Source organism: Marmota monax, unplaced genomic scaffold (assembly GCF_021218885.2).
Source record: "Marmota monax isolate L192 unplaced genomic scaffold, Marmota_monax_Labrador192_F-V1.1 WCK01_AAM20220418_F8-fsc00019, whole genome shotgun sequence".
In the NCBI taxonomy this organism is placed as follows: Eukaryota; Metazoa; Chordata; class Mammalia; order Rodentia; family Sciuridae; genus Marmota; species Marmota monax.
In genome coordinates, this window is record NW_026695242.1 from 12,382,479 (window position 1) to 12,405,012 (window position 22,534).

Consider the following 22,534-nt stretch of genomic DNA (forward strand, 5'->3'; position numbering starts at 1 on the left):
ACCTCTATCAAACATTTTCTGTACTGAGTCATGAGAATATGTTTTATCTATTAATCTATTACCTCACTGCAATTTCTCTGGAGACAGAAACTTTGCTAAATCAACCTTGTATTTCCAGCATCAAGTAGGGATTCTGCAACATTTTAAGTAAAATCAACCTTGTATTTCCAGCAATTACATTACAATAAGAATTGTAATGCATTCCACTGTCATATATCAAGTAGGGATTCTGCAACATTTTAAGTAATAGATAAGTGCAAGTAGTTTTTAAAATTATTTATTTATTTTTCATAGTTCAGTCCCTTCAACAATAGACCAGGAATCCTTAGGAGGTAATGTGTGCTACACTATGGTTTAAGCACTACTTTCCAAGGAAAATGTAGACATGGTTTGTGCATCAAGTTGGCAGTTAAATGATATAAGATCTATTTCATACCTGAAATATTATGAACCTATGGTTTTATAATACTTTAAAAAGAAATTATATAAGAAAGAAAAGTTAACTTTCTTTGGCCCATTGTCCAAAGTTTCTAGTTAATCATTTTGCCAGTACTAAATGTGCTGCTTAATTGCTCAGAAATCAAATTACATTAACACTACCAAAAGCTACAGAAAATTGGCACAAATACCATTAACAGATGAAGTATCATTTAAATTAAATGCTTCACTTATTTCATTATTTTAAAGTCATCACATGAGTTTAGAATAAATGAACATGCAACTTATAACAATTTACTTGGCAAGTATTTGCATCTTCCAGGGACAGGATTTGCATGCACTCTCTCTGAAACAATGAAGAGTGATCTCCATTTTGGTTTTATTTTTAATGTGCTTCATGATGGTGATAGAGCAGGATATTTGAGCTTGCTGCAGAATAACAGAAGGAAGAAAAGTGACAAATTTTAATGCTGAGGCAAAATAGAACCTCAACTTCAGTGACTAGAATTTTAAAAATTGTGCTTAGATTTCTTTGTAAGCACAGGGATAAATCATTCACCTTTGGGGAAAACACACTATATGGGAAAAGGGTGTAGAAAAATCTGGAAGTGTTTTGGATTAAATTTGTATAAATTTATAGAATATATCTATTTCTTTTTTATCTTTTTTATTGATTTATTTTTAAAAAATAAATGACAATGGAATTTATTACAATTCTTATTACATGTATACAGCACAATTTTTCATATCTCTTGTTGTATATAAAGTATGTTGACACCATATCTATTTCTAGATAGGCCAGACAGGTTGGAGGGCAAGGGAGGGGGCAGGGGGTAAGTAATGATGGTGGAATGTGATGATCATTATTATCCAAAGTACAGGTATAAAGACACACATTGGTGTAAATATACTATGCATGCAACCAGAGATATGAAAAAGTGTGCTATATATATGTAATAAGAATTGTAATGCATTCTGCTGTCATATATATATATATATATATATATATATATATATATATATATATATATATAATGAAATGAAGTGACTTGGTTAAGGTCATAGTAAGGAAATACCAGGAGTTCATGCTATTTGTTCTTGTGTCTTTGTTTTGAAAGATGGAATTTTAGAAATATTTCTCTTCTGCTTAATGTTTATTTCTAAAAGGATTTTGTGTTACCTGTTAGAACAACAGTTGAGACTGTGCCTTGAGGTTTGTTGCACATGTGTGTTTTTTGTCTGTGGGTGAGCATGAGTGTGTGTGTGCGTATGTGTGTGTGTTTGGGATGGTAGTTCTAAAAGAAGTTAATATTCCAGGTGGAGATAGATATAGACAATAAATCAGGGGATTAGATGATCAGAGTTTGACGTTTTTTTAAAGGTTAATGCTTGTTCTTAAAGTTTTGCTTCTTGTTCTCTATCCCTTCTCAGCAATACGAAATATTGACTCTTCATCACCACAATGAAGTATAATAGAATACTTCCTTGCAAAAGGTAAAGGGAAAAGGACTGGACTCCCAGAAACATTTCTGTGCCCTCAAATTGGCTCTGAGCTTAATTGCTTTGGACATATTTCAACTATTGGGCGGTTTTGTAAGTTTCTATTTCAAGAGCAATCAAGTAATTGTGCCGTAGGATAGTGTCCTCTGAAGCTTGAGAGGTTTAAACTTTGTACAATGGTGATTTGAGGACTAACAGACCAGCCTAAGCTCAGCAAAATACAACAAAACAAGAGTAAGAGAACCCAAACCCTCTTGTAAAGATTTCTTCCTTTTCCTAAGGCTCATATCTCTTTGGCTTCTATCTTTTCATTCATAGACAGGAGTAACTAGATTAATATAAACTCAGAATATTCTGAGGTACAGGCAGAATGAAGGATTTTGGTTGACAATTCACCAGAACTGCTTTATGATTACAAACCTATTCAAAGTTTCATCCCTTTTCACATGTACATACTATGTTTACAGATAATATTTTCACAGTTAATATTTTCCCGATGTATGTTGACTACATAAACTATTCTTGAGAAATTAATTGCCACTGGAATTCAAGAGCTCATCATTTCTCACGCACAAACATACATTCCATCATATTTAGGCATTGCAAAGAATGTATTTTCTTTATTTAACTGCAAGAAAGGCGTATTGTTCCTATTTAATTAATCTTGTTAAGCTTCATTTCAAGTGGCTGAATTGTATCATCACAAGGCCTTAGTAAACTATAAATCATTCAGTGGTTAAAAGGCAACATTTCCTAAACTTCACATAATCGAGTTAGACTAATTCATTCAGTGTTTCTTTCTCTGCAGCTGAGATATGCTTGCCCCTAGGCAAGTGGCATGAAATACTCAAGATATTTGCTACTGAGAAAGTGTAATGTAGAAGTAGAAATATCTTTCCAAGATCTTACATAATGTTTTTGCTCACTCTACTCCTTTAATACTAGCTAACACTAATAGTCATATTGGGCTTATATTTTTATGGAAGTAGACTTGTTACCTGATAGGGAATATATACCGAATCCATTTCTTTAAATATTGAAAAAAGTCAACATTGCAAATGAAGTTGATTATCTTTTGAGAGGTTCAAAAATAGTTAAATATTTTCTTTAAAATTTTGCTTTATTCTTCAATAAAGAAAGGGAAGTAACCATAGAATTGGAGTGAATGCAGGCCATCCCCCAAAACTTTAAAAAAGATGTTATAATAATCAACATAATCTGGGACTCTTACTTTTTTTGATATCCTCTGGGACAAGTGCACTTTTGGGGTCACAATCAACTTTAATATAAGCTATTTGGCATGTTTTCCTATCCAAAAGTTTAACTTCTATGGAAAATATTTGAACTAGATAATTTAATATTTCTATTTTTGGTTAGACACATGAAAACTTAAAAACACACAGCATAAAATAACTTCCTGTTTCATTAACGTGCAGGCATGAATTACCAGTACAGAGAAGCCAGTGAAAGCCTGGCCACTGCCTAGCATCAACAAGCTCATGCCATTTATTTTGTCCTGTTACAGTTCACTGAAGGTCTGAAAAGGGTATCTTGAATTTACTGTTTACTAGGTTTAAATTATTCTCACTTCATTTAATGGGATGAATTATATTTGGTAATTTGAGACACATTGAAAGATTCTTCTCAAATTTGAGGGCCTACTATATAATGACACTTATAAAATCAATATCAAATTTTATGGAGAGAACATTTAACTAGGTAACAGAGGACAGTGATTTAATTACATTCTTGAAATGTGTTCCGTGAAACAAATTCTAATTCTTCAAGAGGGTACAAACCCAAATGTCACTTCTGGACATGTCTTTTATTTCTAAGACCATTGCTAAGTTCTGAAAAATTCTAATTCTAAATATATGTGAAATTTATTCTATTATCATTATGCATTCAGATATCTACTTATTTCTCTGCTTCCATAAATTTTATTCTTAATTATTGCATTAGTTCAATGTCCTCTACAATCCATCTTCCACACTGAAATAAAAGAAATATTTTATACATAGTAGGAGCTCTCCATGATCCTCTTTGTGAGATCACCGCTTTTCATAGTACTTTCTCTCTTCTATCTACATACTTATTAAAACTATAATCAATTAAGTTTTTATTTAAGATATTGATCCATAACTAGGATTTAATGTCCTTAAGAGCAATTATCAAGCCAGGCATGGTGGTGCACACCTATAATTCCAGCAGCTCAGGAAACTGAGATAGGAGGACCACGAGTTCAAAGCCAGCCTCAGCAACTTAGTGAGGGCCTAAGTAACTCAGCAAGACCTTGTCTCACAAAAAGATATTAAAATGGTCTGGGAGGTTGCTCAATGATTAAACACTCCTGGGTTCAATCCCAATTATCAAAACGAAGTAATCATCATTTCTTTTTTCTTTTCTTATTTATTTATTTTTTACTTTTTCATCATTTCACTGTTGACCTAGAACTTATTAAGTGATGACAAAATCTTTATGGAATACATAAATATTGAAGAATGTTTTATAGCTTAAGTGTTTAGGAAATACTGTTTTGTAAATTAGAATATTTTGAGTGTCTAGTTTGCCAAACTTCTCTAAATAGGTAAGATTATTAGACAACTGTTGAAATAATTTGATCAGATAAACTATTTTCTGAACAACACATAGTAACAGCTGATAGGGCACTGTTGTTAAAGCATACCATTTCAGGAATGTACCCCTGACCAACATACTTAACCAGGTCTAAGTCTTGGATGGACAAACTATTGTCTGAAGACCAAATTTGAACCATCATTTCTTTTTGCACCAACTATGAATGAACAATCACTTTTACATTTTAAGAGACTAAAAATGTTTCTTAGAATTTCTATTTTGTGACATGTGAACATTATGTGATATTTAAATTTCATGTCTATGAATAAGAATTTTGAAATATGAACATGCCTATTCACTCAGTATTGTTTATTGCTGCTTTTTATGATACAGGTGAGTTGGATATTTGTGACAGAGACCAAATGATACAAAATTATGAAATACCTATTGTCTGGCTTTGTATAGAAAAATCTTGCCAACCTTTTGGTCTAAGCTACAAATACTGATGTGGTGTTTGAGGGGGTATTATCCAGCTCTAATGTCATGCCACCAATAATGCCATTATAAGTAGGAGTAGAAAATTGATTTCGCTATTAATAAAGCTCTTCGTAGGAAATTAAAATTAAATAATGTGTTAGAAGAAGTATAGTTCTGATAGTTGTGTGACAGAAGATTGAGTTAGCTTTCCCCCTGAATTAATGATTTTGGAGGTAATATAGAGCCTTTCTTCTCACTGTCTTTATGTGACTATTCTAAAACAGAAATGGAATCATATCTACAGAAAAAAAATCAGTGTATTTTAGGAAAGTCACTATAACAATCTTTAATTACTGAGTGTGATTTTCACAAAAACTCAATCCAAACACTCTTATCCAAATTTCCATTTGGAGAGATTCCCAACCTCTTGATATGGCAACAAAATGAAGTCCATTTCAGTCTAGCAGTTTCTCCCTGTTACTGATTTTCAACATGAACAATGGCAATGGTTTCCAGTCATGCTGAAATATGCTAGAAAGATTCTGTATTGGACTCACCCTAAGCTTTGGGCTAGATTTTTATCCAAGGAGATACAAAAAGTCTGCAGCAGACAGTCTTATTTTATCTGAATGTTTTGTTTTGGTCTTTTCCCATGGCATTTGATGGGGGTGGTTAAACCAGTTCCTTTCCTCATGGTGGGATGAGGAGAACTCATGTGCGCAGCATGGTCTTGGAGGCACTAACCTATAAAACAGAACATTTTCAGCAAAACCAAAGTGATGAATAAAAGACTGAGGTGTTTATTATTCAAATCTTCATATACTGCTTAGGTTAAATCCCTTTTCTGAGTTAAGTCAATTTTCTGAGTTTTTCTCACCTACAAAATATGTGTTTACAACTATATATTAGATCCCTTCTTATACTGATTTCAGGCATAGAAACAACAACAACAAAATGGTGGTGGGATGAGCAGAATATCCTGTAGTTAATCATGTTATAATGAGGTAGGACTGATTTTTCAGAGCCTGTGGGTCTTTGAATTGTGATTTTTTTTTTGAGACTACTGAGGCAAAAATTCCACATAGTACAAATTAGCCACCAAATGAGAAATTTTTAACAGACAGACCTTTTCTTGGGACACAATCTAATTATCAGCTCTTTGTTGTTTAGTGGAAGAAAAAACTGTCTGAGCTTCTCTGGGGAGGAATAGAAAAATCTTCTGCTGCTGTGAAGCATGCCCTTTCATGAGAAGGGAGTTCATGTAAGTAATATGCCTTGGTTCCTCTTAACAAACAAGCAAGTGAACAACAAGAATATTTGCACAGAGGAATTTACTAGCATTGCTTGAAATGATATACCTAAATATCAAAATTTAAGTGAAATGTAAAGGAAATTGAGAGTTGCTTTTGCAGACCTAGAGACATAGAACTAGGTGGCTTCATAAAAGGTTTCAGTGAATTCTCACATGTTTATGTGATAGGTATTATTTTCTCCACTTTACAGATTCAAATCTAAAGTTTAATGATTGTTGTGTACAGAAAATTTAAGGGGTCTGCAGAAGAACTGGGAATTAAAATTCCAGTTTGTTAATTTTCAAAACTCTTCTTTCAATAGCTCAATTTAGGCATTTCAGAATATATGTAAACACCATGATGCATGTAATAAACATGTACAATTTTATTGCCAACTTTTTCTTTTTCTTTTCTTTTTTTTCAGAACTAGGGATTGAATCCAGGGCCTTGAACACACTAGATAAGTGCTCTACTATTGAGCTATACCCAAATCCTAGAAAAAGAATTAATTTAAAAAATGAACAAACAAAATTCTTCTTTGGGATTTTAAACATAGAAAATATTGAAGTTTGTTGCAAATAAATTAAAATCTTGCTAAATGTCATTGAATCTGATATTGACTTGGGGCTCAAACAAAATTTTTATTAAATAAATTACATGTCATAAGGGACAAATAAACTCTAACAAGCCTTTCAATTTCCAGCTGATGAGGTATGTTAGGGGTGATGGGAAGGGAAGGCAGAAAATATAATTGAGGAATTAAAAAAATGTAAAAAACTTTTAGAATGTAAGCATAAATCCTATGGGAGGAAGGAGAGCTTCAAATTTCCATGCTTGTGCATGAAAAGTTAAAGCCATTGATGGATAATCAATTTCTTATATGGTAAGAAATTCTTAAAATTAATCCAATAATAAGATATGCTTATTTTAGGAATAGAATGCATATACAATACGAATTTATATCTTAGACTTCTGATAAGTCAAACTATCAGTTACATAATAATGAGGTAAGGGCACTCCAATGATAACTTCTAAGCCTATCTACAATTCAATTGCTATAAGTTGGATAATTATTATCCAAACACAACTTTTGTTTCATGTGTGCTTTTGCATCATCGGTCATATAAGTTACATAATCATCTTTTACAACATTACTGTCAGATATTTTTAATTATTATACTTAAATTTAGCTTACATTAAAAAACCATATGTTTTTGAGTAATTAAACTAGATTGTTAAGCGATTGTGCATAAAAATGTGTTTGACATTTACCTTTGAGTTATGAGAAGGCACCTAGTTTCATTTTTCTGGCTTGCATTTCAGTGTTTGTGTATATACACATACATTTAACGATGATAAAGAAGAAATCACAAATAGGGATATGTAACTAGGACATCAATTAGTTTCATTGTAAGCTACACCTGCAATAAAAAAAGAAGTTTTGTTGCTAATGTGAATGTTAAAGAGATGAAAATTTATGTGTTGGGAAGCAGCGTCAACTAGATTGTATAACAATAGATTCTAACAGTATTAAGGGAGCTAGTAGATTGGATTGTGTCAAAAAATATGTATTCTACAAAGTCCCTAAACATGTATTTGTATAATTGAAATCATTATGTTTAATATATCAATAACTTATCTAGTAAAAAAAAATAATCAACAGATTAAAACACTTTCTTTAGAGGGGTTGGCAGTTACAAGCAGGTGACTAACTTTGGGTCTTCAAAAAGTTTAAAGCAACTGTGCATAGTGATGCACACCTATAACCCTCACCACTTGGTAGGTTCAAGCAGGAAAATTTTAAGTTTGGTGCCATTCTCAGCAACTTAGTGATACCCTGTCTCACAATAGAGAATGAAAAGGGCTGGAGATGTGATTCTGTGGTAGAACACCCCTGACCTCCATTTTTATTGAGACGTCTCAGGGAAATTTCCCGAGACTCCCTCCTGGGTCCACCTGTTAACTGACAGCAGAATTGCCTCAGGATTCTGAGTCCCCACTGTACACAATCTTAACCTTGCAGAGGGGACATTTTATATTTATAATGACATTTTAAAGATTCAAAGCAACCCTGAGCCAGTTTGGCCCACACTGAGGGTTCTAATTGGAACTTGTTCTTCCAGATTTTGTGACTAGGTGACTTTGCTTCTAATCATCCTGTCTCCCTGAGTTCTGGAATCTGGTCTGTGTAAAAGTCATGAAATCCCTCCCACTAACACATACCTTCAGGATAAATTGTGTCCTTCTTACCTTCTTATCAGAAAAGAAAATGCAAATCAAAACTACTCTAAGATTTCATCTCATTCTAGTCAGAATGGCAGCTATTAAGAATACAAACAATAAGTGTTGGTGAGAATGTGAGGCGAAAGGCATACTCACATTGCTGGTGGGAGGGCAAATTGGTGCAACCAATATGGAAAGCAGTATGGATATTCCTTGGAAAATTTGGAATAGAAATACCATTTGACCCAGCTATTCCACTCCTCAATTTATATCTCTTAAAAACATATTATAGTGATGCAGCTACATCAATGTTTATAGTAGCACAATTAACAAAAGCTAAATTGTGGAACTAAACTAGATGCCCTTCAGTAGATAAATGGATAAAGAAACTGTGATATATATATATATATATATATATATATATATATATATATATATATATATGAATATTATTCAACATTAAGAGAGAAAAACATCATGGCATTTTCAGATAAATGGATGGAGTTGGAGAATATTATGCTAGGCAAAAACAAATAAACAAACAAACAAACAAAACAAATGCCAAATGCTTTTTCTGATATGAGGATGCTGATCCATGATGAGGATGCACCCTTAAGTTCAATTCCCAGTACCAAAAAAGAGAGAGAGAGAGAGAGAGAGAGAGAGAGAGAGAGAGAGAGAGAAGACTCTCTCAAAAAAGAGAATAATAGATTGTATGTTTGCTGAGGAATATAAAATATCCAAATGACTTAAGCCAGCAGGGCTGCATACAAATCAGTAAATCACATTTTAAATTAAAGCATGTGAGGCTCATCATGATACACCTAGTTTACAGAATTATCCCCTTAATCTAATGTTCCTACTGCTCACATCTGTTACCTATCAGAACCATCTCTACTATTTGAAGCTTCCATAGTATGAATGCTCACCTTTATTAAACATTTATTACACTATACCTGTTATTGTATTATTTGTACTAGTATTTATTTTCCTTAATTTTATTAAATATATTATGAATAATTTTATGCCAGGAATTATGATCCTGTTATATTAATGGCTTAAGTAGATGTTACTAAAATAAGAATTTGTCTAATTTATGCTATATTCTTTCCTAAATAAATATGGTATATTTATCTTATAATTTAATAAATTTTAAATGTCACTTTCATGATAGCATGTACAATAATAAGAATAAATGCACTACAAAAAATATAATCGTTCTAACTCCTCTAAAATTGTTGAATAGAATAAATTAATATTACCTACCACAATTCATAATAACATAATTTAAATACCACAAAAGTATAAGAGAGTAATATTGAGAAAAAATTGTTTTGGTTGCTTCTCTCAGTGTGACATCATTCAGAAAAAGACAGTCAATAACCTTGTATATTATCTACTGCAATAGTAAAATAATTCAAATAATAGCTTTCAAAACTGGAAGTTTTAGCTTAGTGATAGAGTTCATACTGAGAATGTGCAAAGCCCAGGGTTCAATCCTTGGCAATACACACACATACACACACACACACACACACACACACACCCTTACATTCACATTGTAAGATAAGCATTAGCAGAAAAGACTTTGAAATTGTCCAGATTATAAACCACCTAATTTCAAGGTGATAATGTAAATCTTATATATGGTTAAATGTGTTGGTGAGTTCATAAATCCAGTAACTGAAATAGTTTATTATAACCTTTTTGTGTGTGTTTATTTAGATATTAGCTCCATTTGGAGGCAGTAAATTAGTAATTTCCACTTTATTTCTGATAAACATTAGAAAAAGACTAGAAATAATAGAAATGTCCTCAAATTCCTAAATGCCATCTTTGCCAAAAAAAGCAAATGGAATTTGTTGCCTGTAAAATTGTTTCTGACATTTGTAACAAGTTATGCTGTTCAAAAGTTGTTTTTATTAAAGCATTTGTGCTTTCTTTGTGAAACAAACTTTAATACACTGGAAAGCTCTTTCTACCATCATCTTTTGAAAGTGTAAAGATTTAGAAAGTCCATAGGTATAGCCCTTGTTTCTCTCTTCCTTTTATAACTACTACAAAGCAAGGGCATATATTTGGAACAGAAAACCAGAGAGAAGAACATACCATTTTGTTTTTGTTCCTGTTGTTATTGAGGATGATTTTGAAGATAGCAAATAAATGCTGTGTAATATTTATGTCTTTTAAAATAGTTCATCTAGGGCATTCTCATGTAACTTCTCCATGTTTAAAAATATACAATTAAGTATAATATCCATTAAAAATATGTATTTAGTTCTGAGCAGATACTAAATGCTGGAGCTAATTTCTTATGTGTCAAAAGGACTGACTCTGAGCAAATCTCATATGGCTAACTCATCTTTAAAATTGATAATCTGACACAGGCAAAACAGATAATCAGGATATAATTATACCTGAGTGTAACTAAACTGTTATCCATGGTACTTTTATGTTTATACTATTACCAAATGAATTTAAAAATGTAGGTATTTTAAAATTTAAAATGCATACCAATTATTTTTAAACTCTGGAAAACTTTTCTTTTTTTCCTATATGATTTAAAAAGCAATGAAGAATTTTAAGCATAATAGTATAAAAGGAAGAAAACAACTTCTCTTATCGAATGGCCAGTTGTTTTGTTAATTTCCCATGAACTTCTGTATGAAAATAAAGATTTAGTAGAAAAAAAATCAGATATAGCACTAATAAACATATGCTGTGAATCAATTGTTTGTGTGGAATTAGCATTTATTTACAATTTATGCTATATCTTGTTTTTATCCCTCAGGAGGTAGGAGTTTTATATTTATATTTTATTATACTGGTTTATAAGTATTTTAAATGAATAAAGAACTGATGCAAGATTCACTATTGAAACAATCAGCTTTATAGGAGACATGATGGTAAGGGGGCTTAGCTAAATCCATTAAAACTTAGATTTGCTTAAATGTGGAGAACTGCTTCCTGGGAGGAGAGTGAAGGGGGCTAGATGAAGTGATTATCTGCATGCACAAAGTGGGTAGATACTTAAGAAAGAATGAAAATTCAGATGAGCTAACATTCATTGAGTAGCTACAGTTTATGAATGAGAATTATATTTTTCCTTTAAGAGGTACAAATTAAATGTGTGCAGGGAAACTAATATTAGCACAGCATGGTGAGTTCAGTGACTAAGGTAAGCTTGAAGTAAAATATGAGTGCCAGTTGAGAAAGAAGAGATCTGATGACAAGACATCTTTGGGAACCCAGGGTAAACTAAATTTTTGGTTCACTTCTTCATTTCAAATTTGAATTTCAAAAGGGATAAATTTCTTTGATGCCTGATTAGTGAAGTAAAAACAAGTATTTTTAAAAAATCTTATTGAACATTCAAAAAATTCATCATTTGAAGAAGCAGGTGGAAAAACTAGCATAGATTATAAAAATTAAATCTTCCACCTTATCCAATTACTTTCCATTATTATTCTATATCTGCTTTTGTCAATTGAGAACATTTTTCAAACCCCAAGCAAAATTCCTGTAACAGTTGTTAATTTTCTTATACTCAGAGGACATGAGACATCTGTTTTCATTTTAGCCCAGAAGGGCTTTTCATTCCTTTGTAGGCATTTAAATTTCACTTCTTGTTTGACCCAGGTATAATCAGTCTTTTAAAAGGATCCCAATTGGAAAGCACATGCTTTATGATTCCTGTGTATTTTCTTTTCTATAAATTGCAATTGTAATTTAAATATCTGTGTATTTTCTTACTCAAATTTATCAGTAATCATTTTGGTTTATGAATGTCTTATGTAATAATTGATAAAAAAATATACATTTTAAATTACTAGGCTGATTTGTTCTAAAAAGTTAGAGCTGACAGAAACATTCAACATTTTTTAAAAATAAAATTTATAAATTACATTTTATGGCCGGCAAGGTTGACAGAACTGTGACCACCCACAGAGCAGGCCCAGGAGCCTGCTGAGGGGCAGAGCCGCCCCCCACCCCCCGTGCCTGCCAGGTAGGCGGAACTGTGACCACCAACAGAAAAGGCCCAGTGGCCCGCGGCGGAACAGAGCCGCCGCCCGCGCCTGCAAGGTAGGCGGACCTGCTACCGACCGGCAGAGCAGGCCCAGTGACCTGCTGGCGTGGTAGGCACATTGCCCCAATTGGAGGAGGGGCAGAGCCGCCGCCCGCGCCTGCAAGGGAAACTTTGCAACTATACAAGACCAATATAAATATATAGGGGGAAAATTCAATAGCACAACAGTTTCACCAAGTAGAAAGGAACGTGAACAGTATGAAGAGACAAGGAAAGAAAGGACCACAAGCAATTTAGGTCAACTCAACATTAGAAGAGGTAATAGCTGCAGCAGATGGAATGTCAGATAAAGAATTCAGGATATACATGCTTCAGATGATCTGGAGTCTCAAGGAAGACATCAGACAGCAAAATCAGACAATGAAAGATCACTTCAACAATGAATTACATAAACAAATCCAAGAAGCAAAAGATCAACTATACAGGGAGATAGAGGTTATAAAAAACAAACAAACAGAAATCCTAGAAATGCAGGAAGCAATAAACCAACTTAAAAACTCAATGGAGAATACTACCAGCAGAGTAGAACACTTAGAAGATAGAACATCAGACAATGAAGATAAAGTATTTCAACTTGAAAAGAACATAGACAGCTCAGCAAGACTGTTAAGAAACCATGAGCAGAACATCCAAGAAATATGGGATAACATCAAGAGACCAAATTTAAGAGTCATTGGGATACAGGAAGGGACAGAGTTTCAAACCAAAGGAATGAGCAATCTATTCAATGAAATAATACGAGAAAACTTCCCAGACTTGAAGAATGAGACAGAATCCCAAATCCTAGAAGCCTACAGGACGCCGAATGTGCAAAATCATAAGAGACCCACACCTAGACACATTATAATGAAGATGCCCAACATACAGAATAAAGAGAGAATTTTAAAAGCTACAAGAGAAAGGAAGCAGATCACATTTAGGGGTAAGCCAATCAGGATAACAGCTGATCTTTCAACACAGACTCTGAAAGCTAGAAGATCCTGGAATAACATATTTCAAACACTGAAAGAAAATGGGTTCCAACCAAGAATTGTGTTTCCAGCAAAATTAAGCTTCAGGTTGGAAGATGAAATTAAAACCTTCCACGATAAACAAAAGTTAAAAGAATTTGCAGCTAGAAAACCATCTCTTCTAAACATCCTTGGCAAAACATTACAGGAAGAGGAAATGGAAAATAACAATGAAAACCAACAGTGGGAGGTAGGACAGTAAAGGGGGGAAAATAAAGAGGAAAACAAACCATGTTTAGTAACATAAATAAACAAATATGGCTGGAAGAACAACCCATATCTCAATAATAACCCTAAATGTTAATGGCTTAAACTCACCAATCAAGAGACACAGGCTAGTAGAATGGATCACAAAACAAGACCCAACAATATGCTGCCTACAGGAGACGCATTTGATAGGAAAAGACATACATAGGCTGAAGGTGAAAGGTTGGGAAAAATCATATCACTCATATGGACTTCGGAAACAAGCAGGCGTGTCCATACTCATATCAAATAAAATAGATTTCAAGCCAAAGTTAATCAAAAGGGATAAAGAGGGACACTACATACTGCTTAAAGGAACCATACACCAACAAGACATAACAATCATAAATATATATGCCCCAAACAATGGTGCAGCTATGTTCATCAAACAAACTCTTCTCAAGTTCAAGAGTCTAATAGACCACCATACAATAATCATGGGAGACTTCAACACATCTCTCTCGCCACTGGACAGATCTTCCAAAAAAAAGTTGAATAAGGAAACTATAGAACTCAATAACACAATTAATAACCTAGACTTAATTGACATATATAGAATATACCACCCAACATCAAGCAGTTACACTTTTTTCTCAGCAGCACATGGATCCTTCTCAAAAATAGATCGTATATTATGTCACAGGGAAACTCTTAGACAATACAAAGGAGTAGAGATAATACCATGCATCCTATCTGATCATAATGGAATGGAACTGAAGATCAACGATAAAAGAAGGAAGGAAAAAGAATACATCACTTGGAGAATGAACAATAGGTTACTGAATGATCAATGGGTTATAGAAGACATCAAGGAGGAAATTAAAAAATTCTCAGAGATTAATGAAAACACTGACACAACATATCGGAATCTATGGGACACATTGAAAGCAGTTCTAAGAGGAAAATTCATTGCTTGGAGTTCATTCCTTAAAAAAAGAAAAAACCAACAAATAAATGATCTCATACTTCATCTCAAAATCCTAGAAAAAGAAGAGCAAAACAACAGCAAAAGAAGTAGAAGGCAAGAAATAATTAAAATCAGAGCTGAAATTAATGAAATCGAAACAAAAGAAACAATTGAAAAAATTGACAAAACTAAAAGTTGGTTCTTTGAAAAAATAAACAAAATCTACAGACCCTTAGCCATGCTAGCGAAGAGAAGAAGAGAGAGAACTCAAATTACTAGCATACGGGATGAAAAAGGCAATATCACAACAGACACTTCAGAAATACAGAAGATAATCAAAAACTATTTTGAATCCTTATACTCCAATAAATTAGAAGATAGTGAAGGCATAGATGAATTTCTTAAGTCATATGATCTGCCCAGATTGAGTCAGGAGGATATAGACAACCTAAAGAGACCAATATCAATTGAGGAAATAGAAGAAACCATCAAAAGACTACCAACTAAGAAAAGCCCAGGACCGGATGGCTATACAGCAGAGTTCTACAAAACCTTTAAAGAGGAACTAATACCAATACTTTTCAAGCTACTTCGGGAAACAGAAAAAGAGGGAGAACTTCCAAATTCATTCTATGAGGCCAACATCACCCTGATACCTAAACCAGACAAAGACACTTCAAAGAAAGAAAACTACAGACCAATATCTCTAATGAACCACGATGCAAAAATCCTCAATAAAATTCTGGCGAATCGGATACAAAAACATATCAAAAAAATTGTGCACCATGATCAAGTAGGATTCATCCCTGGGATGCAAGGCTGGTTCAATATACGGAAATCAATAAATGTTATTCACCACATCAATAGACTTAAAAATAAGAACCATATGATCATCTCGATAGATGCGGAAAAAGCATTCGACAAAGTACAGCATCCCTTTATGTTCAAAACTCTAGAAAAACTAGGGATAACAGGAACATACCTCAATATTGTAAAAGCAATCTATGCTAAGCCTCAGGCTAGCATCATTCTGAATGGAGAAAAACTGAAGGCATTCCCTCTAAAATCTGGAACAAGACAGGGATGCCCTCTCTCACCACTTCTGTTCAACATAGTCTCTCGAAACACTGCCAGAGCAATTAGACAGACAAAGAAATTAAAGGCATCAAAATAGGAAAAGAAGAACTTAAATTATCACTATTTGCAGATGACATGATTCTATACCTAGCAGACCCAAAAGGGTCTACAAAGAAACTATTAGAGCTAATAAATGAATTCAGCAAAGTGACAGGATATAAAATCAACACGCATAAATCAAAGGCATTCCTGTATATCAGCAACAAATCCTCTGAAATGGAAATGAGGACAACCACTCCATTCACAATATATTCAAAAAAAATAAAATACTTGGGAATCAACCTAACAAAAGAGGTGAAAGACTTATACAATGAAAACTACAGAACCCTAAAGAGAGAAATAGAAGAAGATCTTAGAAGATGGAAAAATATACCCTGTTCATGGATAGGCAGAACTAACATCATCAAAATGGCGATATTACCAAAAGTTCTCTATAGGTTTAATGCAATGCCAATCAAAATCCCAACGGCATTTCTTGTAGAAATAGAGAAAGCAATCATGAAATTCATATGGAAAAATAAATGACCCAGAATAGCAAAAACAACTCTAAGCAGGAAGTGTGAATCAGGCGGTATAGCGATACCAGACTTCAAACTATACTACAGAGCAATAGTAACAAAAACAGCATGGTACTGGTACCAAAACAGGCGGGTGGACCAATGGTACAGAATAGAGGACACAGAAACCAATCCACAAAACTACAACTACCTTATATTTGATAAAGGGGCTAAAAGCATGCAATGGAGGAAGGATAGCCTCTTCAACAAATGGTGCTGGGAAAACTGGAAATCCATATGCAACAAAATGAAACTGAATCCCTTTCTCTCGCCATGCACAAAAGTGAATTCAAAATGGATCAAGGAGCTTGATATCAAATCAGAGACACGCCGTCTGATAGAAGAAAAAGTTGGCTACGATCTACATACTGTGGGGTCGGGCTCCAAATTCCTCAATAGGACACCCATAGCACAAAAGTTAATAACTAGAATCAACAAATGGGACTTACTCAAACTAAAAGTTTTTTCTCAGCAAAAGAAACAATAAGAGAGGTAAATAGAGAGCCTACATCCTGGGAACAAATCTTTACTCCTCACACTTCAGATAGAGCCCTAATATCCAGAGTATACAAAGAACTCAAAAAATTAGACAATAAGAGAACAAACAACCCAATCAACAAATGGGACAAGGACCTGAACAGACACTTCTCAGAGGAGGACATACAATCAATCAACAAGTACATGAAAAAATGCTCACCATCTCTAGCAGTCAGAGAAATGCAAATCAAAACCACCCTAAGATACCATCTCACTCCAGTTAGATTGGCAGCCATTATGAAGTCAAACAACAACACGTGCTGGCGAGGATGTGGGGAAAAGGGTACACTTGTACATTGCTGGTGGGACTGCAAATTGGTGCAGCCAATTTGGAAAGCAGTATGGAGATTTCTTGGAAAGCTGGGAATGGAGCCACCATTTGACCCAGCTATTCCCCTGCTCGGTCTATTCCCTAAAGACCTAAAAAGAGCATGCTACAGGGACACTGCTACATCGATGTTCATAGCAGCACAATTCACAATAGCAAGACTGTGGAACCAACCTAGATGCCCTTCAATAGATGAATGGATAAAAAAAATGTGGCATTTATACACAATGGAGTATTACTCTGCATTAAAAAATGACAAAATCATAGAATTTACAGGGAAATGGATGGCATTAGAGCAGATTATGCTAAGTGAAGCTAGCCAATCCCTAAAAAACAAATGCCAAATGTCTTCTTTGATATAAGGAGAGTAACTAAGAACAGAGTAGGGTCGAAGAGCATGAGAAGAAGATTAATATTAAACAGGGATGAGAGGTGGGAGGGAAAGGGAGAGAGAAGGGAAATTGCATGGAAATGGAAGGAGACCCTCAGAGTTATACAAAAGTACATACAAGAGGAAGTGAGGGGAAAGGGAAAAATAATACAAGGGGGACAAATGAATGTCAGTAGAGGGGGCAGAGAGAGAATAGGGTAGGGGAGGGGAGGGGAGGGAAGGGGGGATAGTAGAGGATAGGAAAGGCAGCAGAACACAACAGACACTAGTATGGCAATATGTAAATCAATGGATGTGTAACTGATGTGATTCTGCAATCTGTATATGGGGTAAAAATGGGAGCTCATAACCCACTTGAATCAAAGTGTGAAATATGATATATCAAGAACTATGTAATGTTTTGAACAGCCAACAATAAAAAATTAAAAATAAATAAATAAATTACATTTTATTAGTCTAAAAATAGAATTGGAAGACAAGTCAATATTCAAAGAGACAATTCTTGTTCTTTTTATTTTTATTTCTATAGTTATTTCAGTCTGAAACTGGTTAAAAATATTCTACAATATTTTTCTCCAGGCCCAGACTCATATGAATGTACATCAACTAATTATCTCTGAAGGTTTTTCTTTTTTTGTTCTTTTATTAATGGTACTAAATTTATAAAGATTATGCTTATCTTTTGATCTATCATTTTTAAACTATGTAAAAAATTATCTACCATAAAAAGCATTATTTATGCACATGACAAAAAATATATACACATATGTTTAACCCATATAACTCATCATTTTCACAAGTCAAAAATAGTCAATATTTCCTGCATATCAGATAAGTAAGAAATTTTTGTACATTATCTTATTTATTATTACAAATGACTTTACTCTGGTAAATATTTAATTTTTTAAGGAAATGATAACAGAGAACTTCATTTTGCAATTATAATAACTGAATAGTAGGATTTAATCTCTAACATTCTAACTCTAGAATGTATGGTCTTCAAAACTCTGGTGTATAAATTCCATATTATTATTATTATTCCTGGTTATTTTAGTTTACTTAAATCAAAAATTTAGACTTCTTTATCCAGTTCTAAATATTTTAAAGATTCTTACTAATTTTCTGTGTATCATGTTAAATTCATTCATAAATTCATAAATATCTCTACTTTCTTGTATGTCTTTCCCATCTTCTAGACCCAAGATTTATCAAATAAATAATTATTTTGACATTGTTCAGTTGTATACATGCATGTTGGCTGTTTATATTTTATATATGATAAGTTTTCAAAATTGAAAAGAAGTTTTTATGTTAATGATTATGCAAATATTTTTCACTTTAGAATAAAAAGAATTAGTTGAATTCACAAAAATCTAATCCAATGTTACTAAATCGGTGCTGCTCCGAGAGTTACTATGCACATCAGGCCAGAGGTCCCCCTTGGGTCCCAGTAGAATGGATTCAGTTTCCATCCTACACCAGAAATAAGAGGAAAGTCATAAAAAGGAAAAATGAATTTAATTGTAGTTTGGTCCAAATTGGAAAAACTGCTAATTTGCCTTCCCTTTATTTAAAGAAAGATATCATTATCAGAACAAAAGCCATATAGATATAGATATAGATGTAAATATTGATATGTAATTAGATTTATCTAGGCTGTGCTAGCCAGAGGCATAATTCCAGTTCAGCTGATTTTCCTCTTTGGGGCAGGGAGCAGTTTCTCAGTTTCTATCCTCAGCATAAGAAAGTTGGGACTTAGTCCAGCACTGGGGAAGGAAAAAACAAAAACAACAAGCCTTTTAATTTCAAAGGGGCCCTATTACACTAAGACAATGTTCTGTTAAACAAAATTTTACTGTTTCAGACTTCCCCTTCTGAAGAAGACATAGAAATAATGTTCAAAGTTTCTTACCTGTCTAAAACTCCCAAAATTGAGTAAGATACCCAAACAGATTTTTCAGATACTGGATATCAAAAAATGAAGAATAACAATCCCTGTGATCTGGCAAACAAATTAGGTTAGCCTTATAATTCCCCAAGCTTATTGCTTTGCAAGAAGAATTCCAAGAGGCATTTTAGTGAGAGAGAAATCTAGAAGGGCCTGGTAAATTCCCTATATTGTAAAGACAAAGTTGAGAGTGTGGGAAGAGAAACACATCTGGAATTCCAAAAACAGCAGAAAGAAGAGGCCAAACAGAAAAAGAATTTGGGAAACATGTAGTGTTTCCCCGGTGAGTATTAGTTGAGTACCAATCAGTGAATTATGTGAAGAAACCACAGGTGGCCAAGGAAAAATCTGACTCAAAAGGATTATCATTCAGGTGAGTCTTGGGGGAATGCCTATTATTACATAGAGACTAGAAAATCTCATGATTCATTGCACTGAACAGAGACACAATGTATCTTGCCTCAGTAGTATAGAATATGTGGTTTAGGTTAAGCATTGTCATTCTTAATTTAATTAATTTTAATTAATTATGTAAGAAATCTTAAAAGCAAAGCCTAAAGGGTCAAACTCTTCAAGTCAATAGCATCCAATGGGGGAGGGGGGAAACCTGAAGTGTAGGAAAATAAAGTTATCCAACACTGACCAAAGGAAAATTCACAATGTCTGACATTCAATAAAAAATTAACAGATGTGCAAAAAAAAAAAAAGCAGGCAAATACAATCCACAATAAAATAACAAATCAATTGCATCAACTCAGAATTGAAACAGATGTTAGAATTATTAGACAAGGACAACAAATTAGTTATTAAAACTATGAATAACTGAGAAGAGTCTGAAAATTTACACTAGTTGCAAGCTAACAGCTTAGCCTACCGAAGTTTTAGGAATCCTTCCAAAACAAACAAATAAACAAACAAAAACCCAGGAGACTCCTGGGTCAAAGAACATCATTATTCATGGCCCAGTAAGTAGCACAAACATGTTCACCTCTATTTCTCATCCCAAAGTTGAGGGGTCATCCAAAGGTACATAAGTTAATATTGTACCTGCAATGAATTTCATCATGGAAAGTCACTCCTGAGCTATTTAAGTGTCTTCACTAGGCTTGAGCCAAGGAGATTTGGGTCTGGCATTGCATGATATTTTGTTGCCCCTCCCACTTAGTGGCTTATGCAATGCATGTGACTTCAGTCTTCCCTGGGCTAGGAAGACTGATCTGGTAGCTAGGAGTTGGGCGTCACCCATTGGGAATTGGGTAGCCCACCTCCTACCTTAATTGGCAAAGTACATTTTGTAGAAAGCCTTTGAAGTTTCCCCATATAAATAAAGTGAACCGCAGTCTCTCTCTCTCTCTTTCCAGTGTGGAATCTCTACTCTTAAGGTCGAAGAGCTGTCCTGTACCCACTCTATAAAATTATTTTCTGTGTCCTGTGATTTCTTTTGGTATTTCTCAGCCAGCCCACTCCACACAGGGAAACCCAGTTTCCGTTTCCTTTGGGGGCTGCAGGTGAAATTTCATCATAGTTGAAGAAACTTAGTTTAAGGAATTAAAGTCCATTATAATTGATTGTAATTAAATCTATTTTTCCCCAAGAAGAAACATTGTATTTACTATCATGGTGCTAAACAATTCTGTTGTTTGCTCTGGATAGAGACACTGCCTTTCTTCCCTAAGGCTGTTTGATATACAACTATTTGTTAAAGAATTATTTCTCTGCTAGCAAGATGTGCAGAATATGAGTGATCCATAGGAATGGTATCCCACCAATAACCTTTCTCCCAGGAATAACCAGACTCACCAAATTAGAATACTTCCTTAATATAATTTCATCCTCAGTTTACACTCATCCCTGAAACATCTTTCAGAGTGAGTTGTTGTAATGAGAGTTGGAAGTCATCTTTCAAAGCTATAATAGCCATTCCCATCCTTTTATATTTTATATTATGAGCTTGTTGAGAGAAATCCATATTTTTAGGATCCCTTATGTTTAGGGTTCTCTAATGCATACTGGTGGCATTTACTACACCCCCCTCTTTCCTTTGTATTTCTTATATAGAAAAATTTAGATTTATGGCCTTGACTAAACTTAGAATAAAACATTAGGCAAGAATACAGAAGTGAAGCTGGATATTTCTTATTGTATCACATTTGGATCACAGGTGTCTTATTTATTTTTCCTTTGGCTTAGATAAAATTCGTTTTGAGGTTCATGTAGTTATAGTACACTTCATCCATTACAAAGCTTTATATGACCCTAGGTGATAGTTTAGCACACTGAATTTTGTACTCTAAATCAGTTTTTCATTCAATGGTGTTAGCTTGAATACATACATTATTTAGCTGATTTAGTAATAAAGGACAATAAAGTGCTGATTTTTAAAAATTTCATTCATTGTATGTTTATTAGATGTGATTCTTTTGTAGAGAAAAAAATTTCCTTAATGTTTAGAGTTATTTGGTTAATGTGAAATATAGGTCCTACTGGAATGAAGAAATAAATGCTTAAAAAACCAACTTACAGATAGATTAAGGATTACACTTAATACTTATGCCCCAAAACAGTTCAGAATTATTTGGTCTACTTATTTATTGACTTCAAATAATCTAAAATGTTCAATGAATAATTATAATAGTGAATTTTAAAATACAGAATCTGAATTTTGAACAAAATTGAAGACCAAGTAGAGAGTTTTACCCATTCCTTACCCTGAATTTACCATAAAGATGGTCAAATTTTTCCATTTGCCAGAAACTTAGACAAATCTCTGATAACTGTAATAATGAAATAATTTTAAAAGACAGGGGCAACATAGAACTACCATTCTTAAAGGAAATAGAATTCCCTAGAAGAAACTAGAGATGAACCATTTTAGCATA